The 21,172-nt window shown below is 44.4% G+C and overlaps 1 protein-coding gene and 1 long non-coding RNA gene across 5 annotated transcripts in view; one reads left to right on the top strand and one right to left on the bottom strand.

The window, feature by feature from the left end:
- Positions 1-9,076, bottom strand: part of LOC121578286 (contactin-4) — a 192,648-nt gene extending 183,572 nt beyond the window's left edge. For both annotated transcript variants that reach the window (XM_041892555.1, XM_041892556.1), the window contains exon 1: positions 8,783-9,076. The gene's annotated coding sequence lies outside the window, so the exon portion shown is untranslated. The remainder of the gene's footprint in view (positions 1-8,782) is intronic.
- A 1,367-nt stretch (positions 9,077-10,443) lies between these two features.
- LOC121578679 lies at positions 10,444-19,757 on the top strand. Of its 3 annotated transcripts, none has more exons than XR_006002808.1 (4): positions 10,444-10,614; positions 11,257-11,342; positions 19,347-19,420; positions 19,604-19,757. It is a non-coding gene; the product is annotated as an uncharacterized LOC121578679 (long non-coding RNA). The 3 variants fall into 3 exon arrangements; XR_006002807.1 differs by lacking the exon at positions 10,444-10,614 and adding an exon at positions 10,698-10,929; XR_006002809.1 differs by lacking the exon at positions 10,444-10,614 and adding an exon at positions 10,927-10,967.
- The last annotated feature ends 1,415 nt before the right edge of the window (positions 19,758-21,172 follow it).

The raw sequence follows: 21,172 nt of genomic DNA, 5'->3' as shown, positions 1-21,172 counted from the left end.
ACTGGTTCATTGGGGTAAATATTTTACGTATTCAAGAATACTGACAGTTCAACAAGTTCAATGCTTGAGCTGAAGTACAAGGACCCTCTGTCCTGGTCTAAACTTTTCAACAGATTAACCTTTCACTGCAGTGGGCTAAATCAGGGTCACACAGAGTGTATACAAAAGTATACCCTACGATGTAACTGCAATGATGAGATAGATGTTCTTCCTTTTTGTTTTTATGTTTTATCATCTCGCTGTCATACTTTGTTCAACCGTGTTCCATCTTGTCTAGCCATCTTGTTTCAAGAGGACCACAATGGAAATAAGTCCCAGACTTTATTGTGTTATCCTTGATGATTTTACTCATGTGCATGTATGACTTTTTCAAGTTTCATGTGTGCTCGTTTTTTTAAATGGTCGAATTAATAAACTAAACTAAATTAAAGTACACCTCACACACATGGTTATGGGCTTAATAAAAAGAAGACACCTGTACCATGTCAGATATAGAGTTGAAATGTGTTACATTTTGAGTTTGCATCGTAATATTACACTTTATATACATCACAGAAGACTGAAATATAACAAAACCGTTTGACATAGAAACACTGGATTTTCGGCGTTTTTTTAAATAATGTTGATGATTTATAAAATTATGAAAAATATGAATAACATTCCACCCATGAGGCAACTAGGTCATTTGACTGCAGGAAAGGGCTACTTCATAACTTCTTTAGGTGCATGTTATCTGTCTGCTTGAATTGACTGCTTGAACAAGATGCTCAATGCTCAATGGTTTTTTTTTAGCAAGTTTTGTGCTGCTGTCAGCTAGTTCATGTTTTTAGAACACGTGGAATAAAACATGATGCTGTACAAACAACCAATTTGTGTAAAAGAAGGTCAAAGGGTTAGAGCTGACAGGAATGGACAGTCAGGGATGTCCTCTTTCATTGAAAAGAAACCCTCTGTTGAAACCCTTTGGTCCCTCAGTCCCACACAGTTCTGTCTAAAAACACTATAAATAAACCATTGGACCTGACACTATACTGGAGAATGGACCTGAGGGATTGTCTGTGTCAAATATCTCTCAGTTAAAACCCTTCTGAAACAAAGCATAGAGTATCTATCGTTGTGCCAGGGTGATTGATATGGGTATTCAAATGTATAAATGTTCTAAAGTATTCATATATAGTACATGTCTCTCTGCTATTCTCATTTGCATACATATGGCAAGATTGCTGCCTACACCACTGACAATTCAGCTTGGCAAAAACAATACCTGCTCCAAAACAATGACTGACACTACACATAATGATCCCAATGAAGAAACAATGTGGCTCCTCGGCGGGCAGAGTACTAGAGAACACCCTGATATGACACAGGAGGTGTGTAAACCGCTGTCTGTGCACCGGCAAAGTAGTATCAGCGGCCTGCAGCCTCCTCCTCATCCATAATGGTGTTATGAAAAATCACACAGCACTGTTTACTTTTTTTTTAAACAGCAGAGAGCAGCAGAAAAGTGGTGCTAAAGAACTGACACAGAGCATTTGTCTTTATTTGCTGCTCTTTGCCCTGTTGTTCTTTAAAGTGCCAGTGTGGCGACAACCTCAGAGTCAAGACCCTTGGACTGCACAGTTATTTGTCATAAAAGTAATTCCCTCACAGTCGTGATGCTCCATAGAAAATAATTAGACAACTAGGGGCCTGCCTAATAGTGCCATGGAATTACAGGATTTTTTCAGCTGAGATTGCACTCACACAGTAGGGACTGTGCATAGATGAGTGGCCTTCTGGACTATGGCATTGGCAGAGCACTGTAGATGCAGTCAATATCATAATCAAAGCAGAGGTGTACAGTAGTACCTAAGGGGTAAAAAAGAGCTAGAAAATGTCTACACAGGCAACCATAGATCAAAAACTCAAAGCACTGACTAAAGCGTAATTCAGAATCCACAGATGCAGAGACGAGATAGTCCAGGGTCCCATTGTGACATAGCTACGTGGCTTTGAGACCACTGTCCACAAAGAAATTGCTTGAGCCATGCTGAGAATTCCAAAAGTATGAAAGCCAACGGTACAACATTCTAGAACACTGCTGTGCATATGTCACGGCCGTCTACGGAAGGAGTGGACCAAAGCGCAGCGTTTGTAGCGAACATGACTTTATTAAAGTTAAAGTGCACGAACGAGAAAACAATAAACAATGACGGATAGTGAAGTCCTCAGTACACAGACTGAAACATGGAACAAAAACCCACAACCCTAAGGTGAACACTGACAGGTTAAATATGGCTCCCAATCAGAGATAACGAGCCGACAGCTGACACTCGTTACCTCCGATTGGGAGTCACATGACGAGACAAGACACTACAACCAAAACCAAACACAACCAAATGAACACACCCTATACCCAACACAACCAAATGAATACACCCTGGCTCAAACTACACAGTCCCGGAGCCAGAGCGTGACAGTACCCCCCCCTAAAGGCGCGGACTGCGACCGCGCCTCAATAAGGGCTAAACAAGGGAGGGCTGGGTGGGCATACCTCCTCGGCGGTGGTTCTGGCTCCGGCCTAGATCCCCACTTCCTCTCCAACCCCCCAAAGTACCCCTGGTCCTGTCTAGCCCCCGCTGGCCGGAGCCGGACTGACGACACGCGCCCCTGGCTTGGTGCGTGGAACAGGAATGGACCGGAATGGGCTGGCGACGCGCCCCACAGACTTGGTGCGGAGATCAGGAACGAGCCGGACAGGGCTGACGACGCACCCCGTAGGCTTGGTGCGTGGAGCAGGGACAGGCCGGGCAGGGCTGTCGACGCACACCGTAGACTTGGTGCGTGGAGCAGGAACAGGCCGGACCGGGCTGGCGACGCACACCGTAGACTTGGTGCGTAGAGCAGGAACAGGCCGGGCAGGGCTGTCGACGCACACCGTAGGCTTGGTGCGTAGAGCAGGAACAGGCCGGACCGGGCTGGCGACGCACACCGTAGACTTGGTGCGTAGAGCAGGAACAGGCCGGGCAGGGCTGTCGACGCACACCGTAGGCTTGGTGCGTAGAGCAGGAACAGGCCGGACCAGGCTGGCGACGCACACCGTAGACTTGGTGCGTAGAGCAGGAACAGGCCGGGCAGGGCTGGCGATGCACACCGTAGGTTTAGTGCGTGGAGCAGGAACAGGCCGGGCTGGGCTGGCGACGCACACCGTAGGTTTAGTGCGTGGAGCAGGAACAGGCCGGGCAGGGCTGTCGACGCACACCGTAGGCTTGGTGCGTGGAGCAGGAACAGGCCGGGCTGGGCTGTCGACGCACACCGTAGGCTTGGTGCGTAGAGCAGGAACAGGCCGGGCAGGGCTGGCGATGCACACCGTAGGTTTAGTGCGTGGAGCAGGAACAGGCCGGGCAGGGCTGTCGACGCACACCGTAGACTTGGTGCGTGGAGCAGGGACAGGCCGGGCAGGGCTGTCGACGCACACCGTAGACTTGGTGCGTGGAGCAGGAACAGGCCGGACCGGACTGGCGACGCACACCGTAGACTTAGTGCGTGGAGCAGGAACAGGCCGGGCTGGGCTGGCGACGCACACCGTAGGTTTAGTGCGTGGAGCAGGAACAGGCCGGGCAGGGCTGTCGACGCACACCGTAGGCTTGGTGCGTGGAGCAGGAACAGGCCGGGCTGGGCTGGCGACGCACACCGTAGGTTTAGTGCGTGGAGCAGGAACCGGCCGGGCTGGGCTGGCGACGCACACCGTAGGTTTAGTGCGTGGAGCAGGAACAGGCCGGGCAGGGCTGTCGACGCACACCGTAGACTTGGTGCGTGGAGTAGGAACAGGCCGGTCCGTACCGGGAACACACACCACTGGCCTTAACTGGGGATCAGGAACGGGCCGGACCGGACTGGTAACACACATCAGTCTCTCACGCCGTGCCACAACAACTTCCCTCCCTCTACTCGCCAATGGCTCCCGTAATCCGATAGCCTTCTCTCCACATCTCCCTGTGGCAGCCTCCTGCTGCCCAGTCGCCCATGCCGTGTGCCCCCCCCTAAAAAATTATTGGGGGTGCCTCTCGTCCTTCCGACGATGGCCCTGCTGACGCCATTGCTCCTCTCCTGCCAGGTTCTCCCCCTTCATCGCCCTCCGGTACCGGACGGCCTCCTCCTGCGTAATATGTCCCCAGCCGAGGAGGACATCCACCAGCGTTCTCTCCTGCGGGTGTTCCTGTATACGCTGCTTGGTCCTTTTGTGGTGGGTTTTTCTGTCACGGCCGTCTACGGAAGGAGTGGACCAAAGCGCAGCGTTTGTAGCGAACATGACTTTATTAAAGTTAAAGTGCACGAACGAGAAAACAATAAACAATGATGGATAGTGAAGTCCTCAGTACACAGACTGAAACATGGAACAAAAACCCACAACCCTAAGGTGAACACTGACAGGTTAAATATGGCTCCCAATCAGAGATAACGAGCCGACAGCTGACACTCGTTACCTCCGATTGGGAGTCACATGACGAGACAAGACACTACAACCAAAACCAAACACAACCAAATGAACACACCCTATACCCAACACAACCAAATGAATACACCCTGGCTCAAACTACACAGTCCCGGAGCCAGAGCGTGACAGCATACGTGTACATGTTTTGGACTCTGATAGACGCTTAAGGCCTATCTATACAATTGAATGTATGCAAAATGATAACATTTCCTGTAACTACTGGGAAGGGCAATAGAGGGGAATTACTTGATATTGAGAAACTTTTCTTTCATGGTGTGATGATAACGTGCATAAAGAACCAGATTATAATTTCAGCACGTTATCAAGCGTGAATTTAGGAAAAGGTCTAAAGATCTATTTTATTTCAACATGTTGACTGATACAGTGTCTCTCAACCGTATTGATACAGCTAAGTGAGTGGGGAGGGGATTTCTGCCAAGGCTGCACGGTTACTGGATAAGAGGGACAGACACGTTTGGCTGAACTTCACTGCTGCCTGACTGAATCCTGCTCCAATAAGAGATAAAAATGAGTTCAAATGTGAAGAAAATGCTGAAGAGTTCCTTACGTGTGAAACAGGCACAATGCCTCTCTTTTGTACTGAGAGAGTTTGCCAGGCACTCCTCTCCAATGTTAAAATAACAGTTACAGTACCTTAATGGACACTCGCGTTAGTCGCTTGCTGGGGACACTATCTTTTTCCAGAAGCGTTACAAAATGTACATGGTTCCCCATAGGCTACAATGGAAAACAAAGAATTCCCTTTTCTTTAAAAAGTTTTCCAGTCCTAGAGAGAGGAAAAAATGGTAAACATGAAATAAAAATATCCCTGATGACACAATTTCTCAATACCAGCAGGAACCATCCAATGAAATTTTTATGACATGTCTCTAAATGTTACTATCCCATAATCCATTTAATGTCACTTCTGCACTACATCACTTCTGACAGGCTGTTGGCCTGCTGCACGCTAACCATTAAAGGCCTGTTTTTCTACTTCCTGCAAAGTTGCATCTGCCAGGGCACTCTCCAGTCCACCAAGAAACCACTAGACATGCATGTCTGAGAGAATGTCACTGAAATGTGTGGCAACAATTAACACACAATGTATAAACCAACCAACCATGTGTCTTTGGCAGATCATATAGTTATGCCAGATAGCCAAGTAATTCCAAGCTTGGTTTGTCTCTGCAGGGTGCTTGCCGTGTCCATTGAGCTGCATGGTGCATGTCAGCCCCGTGATTACTTTCATCAAGAACGCAGGAACTAGGAGCGGGGAGGAAGTGGTAAGGATTTCCAACACAGGACTGCCTGGACAATTTGTGCTTGTTATCATGTTATTCATGATTGAGGAAACCCACTAACTGGTTGAATCAAGATTGTTTCCACGTCATTTCAACAAAAACATTTGATGTGATGATGTTGAATCAATGTGGAAAACTGATTGGATTTGCAAAAAGTCATCAATGTAGGGGAATTGTGTATTTTATTCACCCAACTTTTCACCCAAATCCAATGACATGGTGACATGTTTTATTGATTTCACATTGAATTCAGGTTAGTTGTCAACTCAACCAAATGTAAAGCAAAACTAGACGTTGAAATTAAGTCTGTGCCCAGTGGGAATGCTCTCGATAATGTCCATATGAAGTGCAAAGGGACAGAGGATCCATTCATAGCTAACAGACAAACCCAATTTACAGCAAAGCACAGCCTCATCTATATCACTAATCTAAAGGATGCTTTTAATCTCCCACAGCAAAACAGATATCACACCTTATCATACATTCCACATTCAGAGCACACCTGACCAGTAACTCAAGTGAACTCACAGAGGACTCTTGCAGCCGTGGAGAAAGCAGGTACAAATATACACTATAAATAACACATTTGGTCATCCAGTAATGGAACAGATGCTCAAACCAAACAGATGCTCAAATATCGATTATGCATATTAAAGGAGCAGGTTTAGTTGTGCATCTGGCTACAGTGAGTGTGAGTGGACGCATCTGCTAGCCCCCCATCTAGATCAGATAAGGGCACTGGGCAACAGCAGCAGAGTACCATGAGGCTGATGGACAGATGTTCGGATTAGTCCTGTGTTGATCGCTAGGAAATGAGTTTGAATGGTGGCAGAAGAAAACTAGGAAGGATGCTATTTAGGATATTGATATTGACTTTATTGATATGTATTGAAGTTTCCTGACTGAACCTATGCCTTTTTGCTAAAAGTGCACTTGTATAGCCTGTACAAAATGGAGATCATGTAGAAGAGAAGCCATTGTGGAATATTTCTGTTTGCTTAATCTAGTTGGCTAGACATAGGATACTATGACTGCAGTTGCTGTTCAACTACATAATCAGCAAATCCAGGGGGGATTATGATAGGGAGTCAGCGCAAGAGATTAGGCTACCAAACATCTGCATGCACTGATCCGCATGGTGGCACACAACTAGTGACTCATAGAATACATCCTTCCAGCATAACAGCTCCCGAACAAAATCAACACTCCTGGCAAATCAGTGGCCTCATTTATCAAACGTGCATAAATGTCTCACTAAATTCTGGAGTACTGGAGATTCTAGGATTTGCGTGCGCAATAAATTAGTGTGATTTATCAAACTGTCACATGCAACATATACGCATGTTTTCATTGATACATAAGAGCCATACTATATTTCTGCGCTCGTGAACGAGTGTTTCATCCCTGCCTGGATATTGCCCTCCATTCACCTTTTATGGTAACAAAAATGGCCTCATTTGCTGTATGATTTGGAGAAGTTGGAACTGGATCATGACAGTTTCTAAAAGAAAGGGCAATGGCAAATTTGATCACATTTCTGTAGAGGTGTGGGCGAAATGTTTTAAACTTTTGCAGTGACGTTTTTAAACTAAGATGCGGCCTACAGCGAGTGCCAAACACTGGCCGTGCATTGTGCAAGATTGATTGTCTATTGAACTATTTAAAAGTAAATACTAACTACAGACCACACTTTTATGCAAAAGACGAATTGATGTTCAATCATTTTGTTTATCAATACATGATTATGTTTCTATCTCCTGCCTTGGGATAGGCTCATGCTCCTATCGCACAGCAATACTGTAGTCTACCCATAATGTAAAATATTTTAAACAGGCTACTGGTCTATTTACTTTCGAGCATGGTTGGCTATTGAATGAGCGATGGATAAATGGTAGCCTAATATTTGTTGTGTAGCGGGAATAAACCAGTCATGTCAGAAAAGGAGGGACATCCTGCAATATGATTATGATTTAGCCAAATAAAAGTAAAATAAATATATTAGGCGTCATGCTGCTATGTGATCTCCTTACCAATGGCAAATGTATCTGTTTAATGATGTGTCAATGATTTCATATTTTTATTAGCCTACCATTATTATAATTGCCTTGCGTCAAACACCTTCATTTCACCCAACATATTGCTTGCAATACAGTTGCTCAACCAATAGAAGTTGTGGTAAGCATGGTCTGACATTTGCGTGAACATACGCACACTTTCCCGTCAAGTTCAAAATGGATAAATACCAACCTTTCCGGGAAAACTGGTGCACGCAAGGTTTATAGCATTTTTTGTGCACACGTACCTTTGATAGATGGGGCCACAGATCACTACAACTCCAAGTGGGTTACGCGCGCTTAAAATGCATGGCGGACCCTGTTTACTGATGTAAATATGGGATAACACTAGTACGCTATGGGTTATGAGTTTTCACGGGAAAGTTACAGAGGTGCCTTTTCACCTGCAGTGTGGGCTATAAGCCTATACGGGCTTGGGCTACTATAGTTTCGAACACTGGTTGAACAATTCCACATGAATGAAATACAATTGCAAACAAGGCTAAAGCAAATAAATAAACTATTTTGACAATAAAGAGTCTATTCGATTAAGTTAACAAGACACAGATAACAAGCTATAATAGTCTAGCATAATAATGATAATAATAATAATAGCCTAATAATAATAACATTAATAACACCATTCTTACCGTATGCGTAATTATCCCTGCAATTGGCATTTCATTTAAATAATCCGTGTTTCGATACTCCTAACAAAATTCTGTACACATACATTCACTGTTGAATCGTGGCGATGCTGTCGGCGGCTGAGTATGCACTATGAATATCCGTCCCTCACTCGAGAGTGCAAGGCATTGTAGGCTATCCTCGACCGAATACATTAAAATAGTAGCCTACTCTATGAATGTCGCTTTCATTGTTTGCAATGTAGGTAAAGAGAACAGTTTAACAGGAGCTCCCCGCGACTGTTATCTAAAGATACTTACTGTGATGCATCAGTTTCCCTCCCCTAATCGGAGCAGAGCAGGCACACGAGCTGTCCTCGGCGAGGCACTCACTGCACCGAGCATCCAAGCGGAACAGACCCTTCTGGGTAGTCTAAACGGTCAGGATATAATAGAGCAATTCTTTCAGCTGGGCTTTAATACAAAATAACTACACGAGCTGTAAAACACTCAATTCAGCAATTCCCGGGAAGTAATGTAAACTAATACGATTCCCATTGATTAGGAAGGCAGTGCCATGACATTAGCGCATAAATAATGCTACCTTATCCTACAATGGCGTGAGCTGGCACGAGAGGGGCTGGGGGCACCTCCCACATACTTAGGACTTGTCTGAGGAAATCTGGTACAATAACTTTAAAGTTCACTGAAATCATTATAACAATAGTGTAACTATATTGACAAGACTGTGATTTTAGGCTACCCTAATAGATGAAAGAAAGAACCATTTAAATGTTATAAAGGTATTCTTGTTTCCAGAGACTACCAACAGAATTATGAGAATTGTTCATTTAAACCTTCTTGGGGTGGGTTAAAACATATTTTCTATACAATAGCTTCAGTAATAGTGTTTTTAAGTATTTTGTTCCCTAAAGAGTGTCTGAAACCAGCAATCAGGCAGGTAATAACCTGAGTTTTATCCTTCCAGAGCAAGTTTTAGTGTCCTCATGCTAAATGTATCAGCCTGTAACCCTGGGAAGGCTACACCCAGAATGCATTAGCTGATCAAATATTTATCTCTTCTTAATGAGATAACATCTCACCATCCGGATATTGCATTTCCCATTCAATACCATGAAATTCCCCTCAATTAAGCAGAACTGGCTGATGGAATCGATATTTACCATTGACAACAATGAGACGGTTTAAGGGGTACAGGGATGTACCCAGGGAGCAGGAGGTCAATGAGGTCAGTTGGAGAACCTTAAGCCTTTAAATCTAGATCTTAATCAATGAACTGATTCTATCGACACCTGTGACTCCCAGTTACCAGTCCATAGGCACAAGTCTGGATTGCCAGGAGCGTGAAGTCAGTGGTTTGATCATATTATATTAGTCTCTCTCTCTCTCTCTCTCTCTCTCTCTCTCTCTCTCTCTCTCTCTCTCTCTCTCTCTCTCTCTCTCACACTCACTTACTCACTCACTCACTCACTCACTCTCCCTCCCTCCCTCCCTCTTGGGAACATACAACAATCCACTAGGTGGCAACACGATTTCAAGTGAGTTGTCAAAATAAGACCCTTTGTGCAAGAGGTAATTGTCAGTAGCCTACCATAATGAAATTTAAATTCAGTTATTGTTTATGTATCATTATCTAGACTATACATGCAATAGCATTAACGTATTCATTCATACATAGTAATAATGTACTTAAAACATTGTCTGTCTAGCTTGATATCTATATCCAACGTAGATGTATAAATTGAATTAAACGCATAAGTATGCCTCATCTAATTAATTCAACCTTTGATCCCTTTTTTAAAATTATCTTCATAGAAGCTTTAATTATAGCAAGTGGGATTTAAGAGAATCTACTCCTTTTAAAATCGTCAATGGAAAAAAAAGGTGATAATTAAGGAGGAGAGATGAAATTCCCAGTGGGCATTGCACAGACGCGGGCACGGAAAATAGCTTAGAGAACAGAGAACAGTGACCATAACCAACATAGTTTATGTGAAGATTTTACGTCTGATTGCAAAATATATTTAACCATAATATTATATGATTTAGACATTTTCAGTTGATTTTAGATCTTTCCCATATGCTCATGCCGCTATGAAAATGACGTTTTTACAGTATTTCCCTGTTGAGCTGTAAGCAACGTCTTTGTGGTCTTTCACTCTGAGCTTGACTAATGACTGCCTTGCCAAGACATTTAACCCCAGACTATCTGTCTTCTCGCTAAGGATAGAAAAGTCTCTGAACCATGAAATAGAACCAGTTGTACTCCACAATGGCTATAGCTTTTTCACCATGCGCCAGAATAAATACTTTAGATTGGGTTATTAAACCAGGAATCCGCAGGTCGTGGGCGACCCCAAAAGAGAAAAGGACCAATCCAGAAACACAGCAATTAATTTTGAAAGGTCGAAGTGTGACGCCGAAATGGCCACTGCACTCATGGACTGGTAGATAAATGTTGGGTTTCGTTTAGCAGCTAACCTTAGTATGTTCAATGTTCAAGCTAGTTAACACGGTTACTTAGCTAGCTAACATATTCTGTATTCGGACTGTTACACTGCATAAACCCCACAATATGCAAATTTCCTTTATTTCAACTACCTAACGTTAGCTAACTAAAGCTAGATATGCAATTTGTTGACATGACAGTGTGTTTGGTTTGTAGATGATAATGCTAGGTGGTCGACAGCATTTTCGTCCCAGGACTACCCCCAAAAAATGCATCTAGTTATAACATTTGGTACAGTAACATCAAACAAACATGTATTTCTCAGGGAGATATTGGTGGAGACAGTCTGATTTCTAGGGAACCTGAGGCTGTACAAGTTGTGGTTGTGCAAACCCCAACACTGAAAGAGAGGTAAGAAATGCTTTATGTATTTTTTGTTATGCTTTGTGATTCAATAATTAATTGTTGGTAATCGACTAATAGTTTGCTAGGTTTGCCTGTTCAGCACATTGCCTGCCTATATACAGCATTGATTCCTACCTAGTGTGAACTACCCACCAGAACAACTGAATGTATATCCAGCGTGGTCAGTCAAGTAAACAATGGCTCATCTACATTACATATTGGTGGACTATGGGCCATCAAGTTCTCACTATAATTTACTAATATTCCATTAATATTATGTTATTAAATCAAAGTTGATTTGGCATATGCACAGGATATAGTGGACGCAGGGATGGGCAGCTCCAGTCCTCGGGGCCGGAGTGGTATCACACTTTTCCCCCATCCCTAGCAAACACAGCTGAATAAACTAATTTCATTCTAAACTGAATTATTTTATTTATTTCACCTTTATTTAACCAGGTAAGCCAGTTGAGAACAAGTTCTAATTTACAACTGCAACCTGGCCAAGATAAAGCAAAGCAGTGCGATAAAAACAACAACAACACATAGTTACATATTTTTACATAACATTTTAGTCATTTAGCAGACGCTCTTATCCAGAGCGACTTACAGTTAGTGAATGCATACATTATTATTATTATTATTATTTTACATTTCATACCCCCCGTGGAGGAAAGCACTTTTGAAGAACATCCAGGCATCCTCTACTGATAGAATGAGGTCAATATCCATCCAGGATACCCAGGCCAGGTCAATTAGAAAGGCCTGCTCGCTGAAGTGTTTTAGGGAGCGTTTGACAGTGATGAGGGGTGGTCGTTTGACCGCGGACCCATTACGGACGCAGGTAATGAGGCAGTGATCGCTGAGATCCTGGTTGAAGACAGCGGAGGTGTATTTAGAGGATCAATTAGTCAGGATGATATCTATGAGGGTGCCCATGTTTACGGATTTAGGGTTGTACCTGGTAGGTTCCTTGATAATTTGTGTGAGATTGAGGGCATCTAGTTTAGATTGTAGGACGGCTGGGGTGTTAAGCATATCCCAGTTTAGGTCATCAAGCAGTACGAACTCTGAGGATAGATGGGGGGCAATCAATTCACATATGGTGTCCAGGGCACAGCTGGGGGCTGAGGGGGGTCTGTAGCAAGCGGCAACAGTGAGAGACTTATTTCTGGAAAGGTGGATTTTTAGAAGTACAAGCTCAAACTGTTTGGGCACAGACATGGATAGTATGATAGAGCTCTGCAGGCTATCTCTACAATAGATTGCAACTCCGCCCCCTTTGGCAGTTCTATCTAGACGGAAAATGTTGTAGTTCGGGATGGACATTTCTGAATTTTTGGTGGCCTTCCTAAGCCAGGATTCAGACACTGCTAGAACATCAGGGTTGGCAGAGTGTGCTAACGCAGTGAATAACTCAAACTTGGGTAGGAGGCTTCTGATGTTAACATGCAAGAAACCAAGGCTTTTACGGTTACAGAAGTCAACAAATGATAGCGCCTGGGGAGTAAGAGTGATACTGGGGGCTACAGGGCCTGGGTTAACCTCTTCATCACCAGAGGAACAGAGGAGGAATAGAATAAGGATACGGCTAAAGGCTTTAAGAACTGGTCTTCTAGTGCGTTGGGTACAAAGAATAAAAGGGGCAGATTTCCAGTCGTTGTAGAATAGATTCAGGGCATTATGTACAGACAAGGATATGGAAGGATATGAGTACAGTGGAGGTACACCTAAGCATTGGGTAACGATGAAAGAGATAGCATCACTGGAGGTACCGATTGAGCCGGTCTCCGTGTGTATGCGGGGTGGGACAAAGGAACTATCTGAGGCAGGTTGAGCGGGACTGGGGGCTCTACAGTGAAATAGTACAATAAGAACTAACCCAAACAGCAATAGGCTAGGCATATTGACATGGGAGAGAGGCATAATGCAATCACAGGTGTTATTCGAGAGGGCTAAGACAACAACTGGTAATGGCGACGAAAGTTTGGGCTGAGGCTAAACAGATAAACAGGATGGGGTACCGTGTAAAGGAACAGTCCAGCAGGCATCAGCTGTGTAGCTGAGTGATCATAAGGTCCAGTGAACAGCAATAGGTGAGTCCGGGAGCAGTTCGTAGGCTGCTACAGCACAGGCGAGCAGGAAGCACGGCTGTTGATTGCGCGTGCTAGCGGGCCGGGGCTAGCAGATGGATCTTCATGGTCGTCGCAACGGGAAGCCTGTTGAAACCACATCAGACGATTACGTCGGCAGACCAGTCGTGATGGATTGGCGGGGCTCCGTGTCGACACTAGGACGTCCCGTCCGGTTGACAGAGAGGTAGATAGCCGGAAGATGGGCCTGGCTCGAGGCTAGCTCAAGGCTAACTGGTGCGTCGGGACAGTGGTGATTAGCCAACAACAGCCATTCGGTTGCAGCTAGCTAGTTGCGATGATCTGGTGTTAAGGTCCAGTGATTCAGTGATTCCGACAGAAAATCCTATATGCTCTGGGTCGATAGCACGCTGTGCAGACTGGCCGATAATTGTCCAGGCTAGAGCTGGCTGGTAGGTCGTGCAGGCCACGGACAGTGGTGAAGACCGCTAACGGTGGCTAATAGCAAGTAGCTAGTTACAGTTGAAGTCGGAAGTTTACATACACTTAGGTTGAAGTCATTAAAACTTGTTTTTCAACCAATCCACACATTTCTTGTTAACAAACTATAGTTTTGGCAAGTCGGTTAGGACATCTACTTTGTGCATGACACAAGTAATTTTTCCAACAATTGTTTACAGACAGATTATTTCACTTATAATTCACTGTATCACAATTCCAGTGGGTAAGATGTTTACATCAAATCAAATCAAATGTTATTGGCCACATGCGCCGAATACAACAGGTGCAGACATTACAGTGAAATGCTTACGTACAGCCCTTAACCAACAGTGCATTTATTTTTTATAAAAAAGTCAAATAAAACAACAACAAAAAAGTGTTGAGAAAAAAAGAGCAGAAGTCAAATAAAATAACAGTAGGGAGGCTATATATACAGGGGGGTACCGGTGCAGAGTCAATGTGCGGGGGCACCGGTAGTTGAAGTAATATGTACATGTGGGTAGAGTTAAAGTGACTATGCATAAATAATTAACAGAGTAGCAGCAGCGTAAAAAGATGGGGTGGGGCGGCAGTGCAAATAGTCCGGGTAGCCATGATTAGCTGTTCAGGAGTCTTATGGCTTGGGGGTAGAAGCTGTTGAGAAGTCTTTTGGACCTAGACTTGGCACTCCGGTACCGCTTGCTGTGCGGTAGCAGAGAGAACAGTCTATGACTAGGGTGGCTGGAGTCTTTAACAATTTTGAGGGCCTTCCTCTGACATCGCCTGGTATAGAGGTCCTGGATGGCAGGAAGCTTGGCCCCAGTGATGTACTGGGCCGTACGCACTACCCTCTGTAGTGCCTTGCGGTCTGAGGCCAAGCAGTTGCCATACCAGGCGGTGATGCAACCAGTCAGGATGCTCTCGATGGTGCAGCTGTATAATTTTTTGAGGATCTGAGGACCCATGCCAAATCTTTTCAGTCTCCTGAGGGGGAATAGGCTTTGTCGTGCCCTCTTCACGACTGTCTTGGTGTGTTTGGACCATGATAGTTAGTTGGTGATGTGGACACCAAGGAACTTGAAGCTCTCAACCTGTTCCACTACAGCCCCGTCGATGAGAATGGGGGCGTGCTCAGTCCTCTTTTTTTCCTGTAGTCCACAATCATCTCCTTTGTCTTGGTCATGTTGAGGGAGAGGTTGTTATCCTGGCACCACACGGCCAGGTCTCTGACCTCCTCCCTATAGGCTGTCTCATCATTGTCGGTGATCAGGCCTACCACTGTTGTGTCGTCGGCAAACTTAATGATGGTGTTGGAGTCGTGCCTGGCCATGCAGTCATGGGTGAACAGGGAGTACAGGAGGGGACTGAGCACCCACCCCTGAGGGGCCTCTGTGTTGAGGATCAGTGTGGCAGATGTGTTGTTACCTACCCTTACCACCTGGGGGCGGCCCGTCAGGAAGTCCAGGATCCAGTTGCAGAGGGAGATGTTTAGTCCCAGGATCCTTAGCTTAGTGATGAGCTTTGAGGGCACTATGGTGTTGAATGCTGAGGTGTAGTCAATTAATAGCATTCTCACGTAGGTGTTCCTCTTGTCCAGGTGGGAAAGGGCAGTGTGGAGTGCAATAGAGATTGCATCATCTGTGGATCTGTTGGGGCGGTATGCAAATTGGAGTGGGTCTAGGGTTTCTGGGATAATGGTGTTGATGTGAGCCATGACCAGCCTTTCAAAGCACTTCAGGTTATCTTAGTGTCCTTGGGCACGGGGACTATGGTGGTCTGCATGAAAAATGTTGGTATTACAGACGCAGTCAGGGACATGTTGAAAATGTCAGTGAAGACACTTGCCAGTTGGTCAGCACATGCTCGGAGTACACGTCCTGGTAATCCGTCTGGCCCTGCGGCCTTGTGAATGTTGACCTGCTTAAAAGTCTTACTCACATCGGCTACGGAGAGCGTGATCACATAGTCATCCGGAACAGCTGGTGCTCTCATGCATGCTTCAGTGTTGCTTGCCTCAAAGCGAGCATAGTAGTGGTTTAGCTCGTCTGGACGTCTTGTGTCACTGGGCAGCTCGCGGCTGTGCTTCCCTTTGTAGTCTGTAATAGTTTTCAAGCCCTGCCACATCCGACGAGCGTCAGAGCCGGTGTAGTACGATTAAATCTTAGTCCTGTATTGACTCTTTGCCTGTTTGATGGTTCGTCGGAGGGCATAGCGGGATTTCTTATAAGCGTCCGGGTTAGAGTCCCGCTCCTTGAAAACGGCAGCTCTACCCTTTAGCTCAGTGCGGATGTTTTCTGTAATCCATGGCTTCTGGTTGGGGTATGTTCGTACGGTCACTCTGGGGACGACATCATCGATGCACTTATTGATGAAGCCAGTGACTGATGTGGTTTACTCCTCAATGCTATCTGAAGAATCCCGGAACATGTTCCAGTCTGTGCTAGCAAAACAGTCCTGTAGCTTAGCATCTGCGTCATCTGACCACTTTTTTATTAACCGAGTCACTGGTGCTTCCTGCTTTAGTTTTTGCTTATAAGCAGGAATCAGGAGGATAGAGTTATGGTCAGATTTGCCAAATGGAGGGCGAGGGAGAGCTTTGTATGCGTCTCTGTGTGTGGAGTAAAGGTGGTCTAGAGTTTTTCTTCCTCTGGTTGCACATTTAACATGCTGGTAGAAATTAGGTAGAACGGATTTAAGTTTCCCTGCATTAAAGTCCCCTGCCACTAGGAGCGCTGCCTCTGGATGAGCGTTTTCCTGTTCACTTATGGCCTTATACAGCTCATTCAGTGCAATCTTAATGCCAGCATTGGTTTGTGGTGGTAAATAGACAGCTATGAAAAATATAGATGAAAACTCTCTTGGTAAATAGTGTGGTCTACACCTTATCATAAGATACTCTACCTCAGGCGAGCAAAACCTCGAGACTTCCTTAGTATTTGATTTTGTGCACTAGCTGTTCTTTACAAATATACACAGACCGCCACCCCTTGTCTTACCGGAGTCAGCCGTTCTATCCTGCCGATGTAGCGTATAGCCCGCTAGCTGTATGTTGTCCATGTCGTCGTTCAGCCACGACTCGGTGAAACATAAGATATTACAGTTTTTAATGTCACGTTGGTAGGATAACCGTAATCTTAGGTCATCCAATTTATTCTCAAATGATTGAAGATTGGCTAATAGGATTGATGGGAGAGGCAGTTTACTCGCTCGCCGTCGGATCCTTACAAGGCCCCCGACCTACGTCCACGATATCTCCGTCTCTTTCTCATGCGAATGATGGGGATTTGGGCCTTGTCGGGTGTCTGTAGGATATCCTTCGCGGCCGCCTCGTTGAAGAAAAAATCTTCGTCCAATACGAGGTGAGTAATCGCTGTCCTGATATCCAGAAGCTCTTTTTGGTTATAAGAGACGATGGCAGAAACATTATGTACAAAATAAATTACAAATAACGCAGAAAAACACGCATAATAGTACAATTGGTTAGAGGGCTGTAAAACGGCAGCCATCTTCTCCGGCGCCATTATTTCTTTCAGCATTTATTTCTTTCATCACATTCCCAGTGGGTCAAATAGTATTTGGTAGCATTGCCTTTAAAATGTTTCTGCCATACACTAAGTTGACTGTGCCTTTAACAGATTGGAAAATTCCAGAAAATGATGTCATGGCTTTAGAAGCTTCTGAAAGGCCAATTGACATCATTTGAGTCAATTGGAGGTGTACCTGTGGATGTATTTCAAGGCCTACCTTCAAACTCAGTGCCTCTTTGCTTGACATTATGGGAAAATCAAAAGAAATCAGCCAAGACCTCAGAAAAAAATGTGTAGACCTCCACAAGTCTGGTTCATCCTTGGGAGCAATTTCCAAACGCCTGAAGGTACCACGTTCATCTGTACAAACAATAGTACGCAAGTATAAACACCACGGGACCACGCAGCCGTCATACCGCTCAGGAAGGAGACGCGTTCTGTCTCCTAGAGATGAACGTACTTTGGTGCGAAAAGTGCATATCAACCCTAGAACAACAGCAAAGGACCTTGTAAAGATGCTGGAGGAAACAGGTACAAAAGTATCTATATCCACAGTAAAACAAGTCCTATATCGACATAACCTGAAAGGCCGCTCAGCAAGGAAGAAGCCACTGCTCCAAAACCAAAAAGGGGAAGGCTTGCAAGCCGAAGAACACCATCCCAACCGTGAAGCACGGGGTGGCAGCATCATGCTGTGGGGGTGCTTTGCTGCAGGAGGGACTGGTGCACTTCACAAAATAGATGGCATCATGAGGAAGGAAAATTATGTGGATATATTGAAGCAACATCTCAAGACATCAGTCAGGAAGTTAAAGCTTGGTCGCAAATAGGTCTTCCAAATGGACAATGACCCCAAGCATACTTCCAAAGTTGTGGCAAAATGGCTTAAGGACAACAAAGTCAAGGTATCTGAGTGGCCATCACAAAGCCCTGACCGCAATCCTATAGAAAATGTGTGGGCAGAACTGAAAAAGCGTGTGCGAGCAAGGAGGCCTACAAACCTCACTCAGTTACACCAGCTCTGTCAGGAGGAATGGGCCAAAATTCACCCAATTTATTGTGGGAAGCTTGTGGAAGGCTACCCGAAACGTTTGACCCAGTTTAAACAATTTAAAGCCAATGCTAACATATACTATTTGACCCACTGGGAATGTGATGAAAGAAATAAAAGCTGAAATAAATAATTCTCTCTACTATTATTCTGACATTTCACATTCTTAAAATAAAGTGGTGATCCGAATTGACCTAAGACAGGGAATCTTTACTAGGATTAAATATCAGGAATTGTGAAAAACTGAGTTTAAAAGTATTTGGCTAAGGTGTATGTAAACTTCCGACTTCAACTGTAGCTGGCTAGTTTCAACCGTAGGTTCTTGATAAAAGGTATAAAGAAATAATAGAATCCGTTCCACATTGGGTGAGGCGGGTTGCAGGAAAGTAGGTAGCTTAGTGGTTAAGAGCGTAGTGCCAGTAACCGAAAGGTTGCTGGTTCTAATCCCCGAGCTGACTAGGTGAAAAATCTGCCGATGTGCCCTTGAGCAAGGCACTTAACCCTAATTGCTCATGTAAGTCGCTCTGGATAAGAGCGTCTGCTAAATGACTAAAATGTAAATGTAGTTAAAGGATGGAAAGTGAGATAGAGAAATATATACGAAAAAAGATAAAAAACAAAAAAACATGCTATTTACACGAGGACACAACAGAATACACGACCGCACTGCTATGCCATCTTGGATCCCACATAAAGATCATGATTAGTTGTTTTAGCTTGGGCTGGGGCGAAAGTGTGACACCAATCAGGCCCCTGGAGTTTCCCATCCCAAGTGGGGTGTATACAGGAATATGACAATGCATTGTACCGTGTACTATTTAAGTAACAATTTGTTTTATGTTTTAACAACCCCCCACAGATTCGGACTTGTCCCTCCTGTCCCACAACCAACCAAGCAAGAGTTTCTCCAGGAATATCAGTGCAAAGGGCTTGGTAGGAAACTTTTGTTTAACAGAATGGCAAACATTACGCTCATTACAAGTATTTTCCCCTTTCCTGATTAAATTAATATACAATTACATTGTTAGAATCAATACTATGAAAACTTGGTTTGGAAAGGCCATTGAAACTTGTGCTAAGTGATTTCAATTCAGTAATATTTTTTTCTCCCATCAGCATCAACACTGCCGGAGTAACAGAACCATGGATGACTTGGCCTACTTCCTGCATGTTAAAAAACTAACCACATAAATCTGTTATGTAAAAATCAACTTTTTCATTTTAATTCACAATTTAAAACTTTACATTGTATAAGTGACTGTTTAATAAAGAATGGGACAATTACAATGACAACTGAACACTGAGATGATTTTGAAAAGAAAAAAATAATAATTTTTTTTTAAGTATAAAAATGCGCTGCAATTTTTCAATAAAATAAACTGCTGTTCCAATTGCGTCCACTGGATGGCGCAATAGCAATTGTGTTAAGCAAGCAAACTGTTTATACCGGGGCAGAGCAAGTAGGTCAAGCACGTGCAGCCAATGAGCTACTTTGTTTTGCCCGCGATATTTATTACGGCTTCTACTTTTAACATTATGTGCTTTGGCACCCTCATTGCCCCAATATGTCTCTGTCAAAAACGAGAAAAGTGGACGCAGAGTGCAGAGTGTTCCAAGAAAAATGGTCATCCTATTTAATCACGGAATTTAATGGGAAAGCTGTATGTTTGGTGTGTTCAGAGCATGTTGCAGTGCTGAAAGAATATAACCTTCGTCGCCACTATGTGAGTCTTCATGCCGACAAATATGACAACTTTCAAGGACAGCGGAGATGAGAGAAGGTGAATGAACTGTTGGCGGGTCTGAAGAAACAGACAGCCGAGACATCAGTGACGCTGCAGTGAAAGCTAGCTACCTCATTGCTAATGAAATCGCAGTGGCTTCAAAACCATTTAGTGAGGGTGAATTTGTAAAAACATGCATGATGAAGGCAGCGGAGATTGTGTGCCCTGAAAAGTGGCAGGCTTTTGCAAATATCAGCCTGACAAGAAACACAGTTGCAGACAGGATTTCCGATCTTTCAGTGGATTTGGACAGCCAGTTGAAGCAAAAAGTAAAGTCATTTATTGCGTTTTCGGTTGCAATTGATGAAAGCACGGACATTACAGATGTTGCACAACTGGCCATTTTTTCATCCGCGGAGTTGATGACACATTGACCGTCACCGAGGAGTTCGTGGAGTTGGTGCCGATGACAGATACAATGACAGCAGCTGATATTTTTACCGCACTCGTCGGCGCGCTGGACAGGGTCGGAGTGGACTGGTCCCGCGCTGTCAGCCTGGCTACAGATGGTGCGCCCTCAATGATCGGGAAAAAAGCAGGCGTTGTGACAAAGTTCCGAGAGAAAGTGCAATCTGCAAATGGAGGACGTGATTTTTTGACTTTTCACTGTATTTTGCACCAGGAGGCTTTGTGTTGCAAGTCATTAAAGATGGATAACGTCATGAAGGTGGTCATCCAAACTGTTAATTTCATCCGATCCAGAAGCCTGAATCACCGTCAGTTTGACAGCCTTCTCAGAGAGAAAGACCACATCTATGGCCTGCCATACCACACTGAGGTAAGATGGTTAAGCCGAGGTGCTGTGCTGAGGCGTTTCTTTGATTTACGAGAAGAAATTGAACAGTTCATGGAAGAAAAGGGCAAACCAGTGTTAGAATTTCATTCCGCAGAATGGATGCCG

Source organism: Coregonus clupeaformis, chromosome 12 (assembly GCF_020615455.1).
Source record: "Coregonus clupeaformis isolate EN_2021a chromosome 12, ASM2061545v1, whole genome shotgun sequence".
Taxonomy (NCBI): Eukaryota; Metazoa; Chordata; class Actinopteri; order Salmoniformes; family Salmonidae; genus Coregonus; species Coregonus clupeaformis.
The sequence above is the reverse complement of the archived record's forward strand: the minus strand, read 5'-3'. Positions and strand labels throughout refer to the sequence as shown.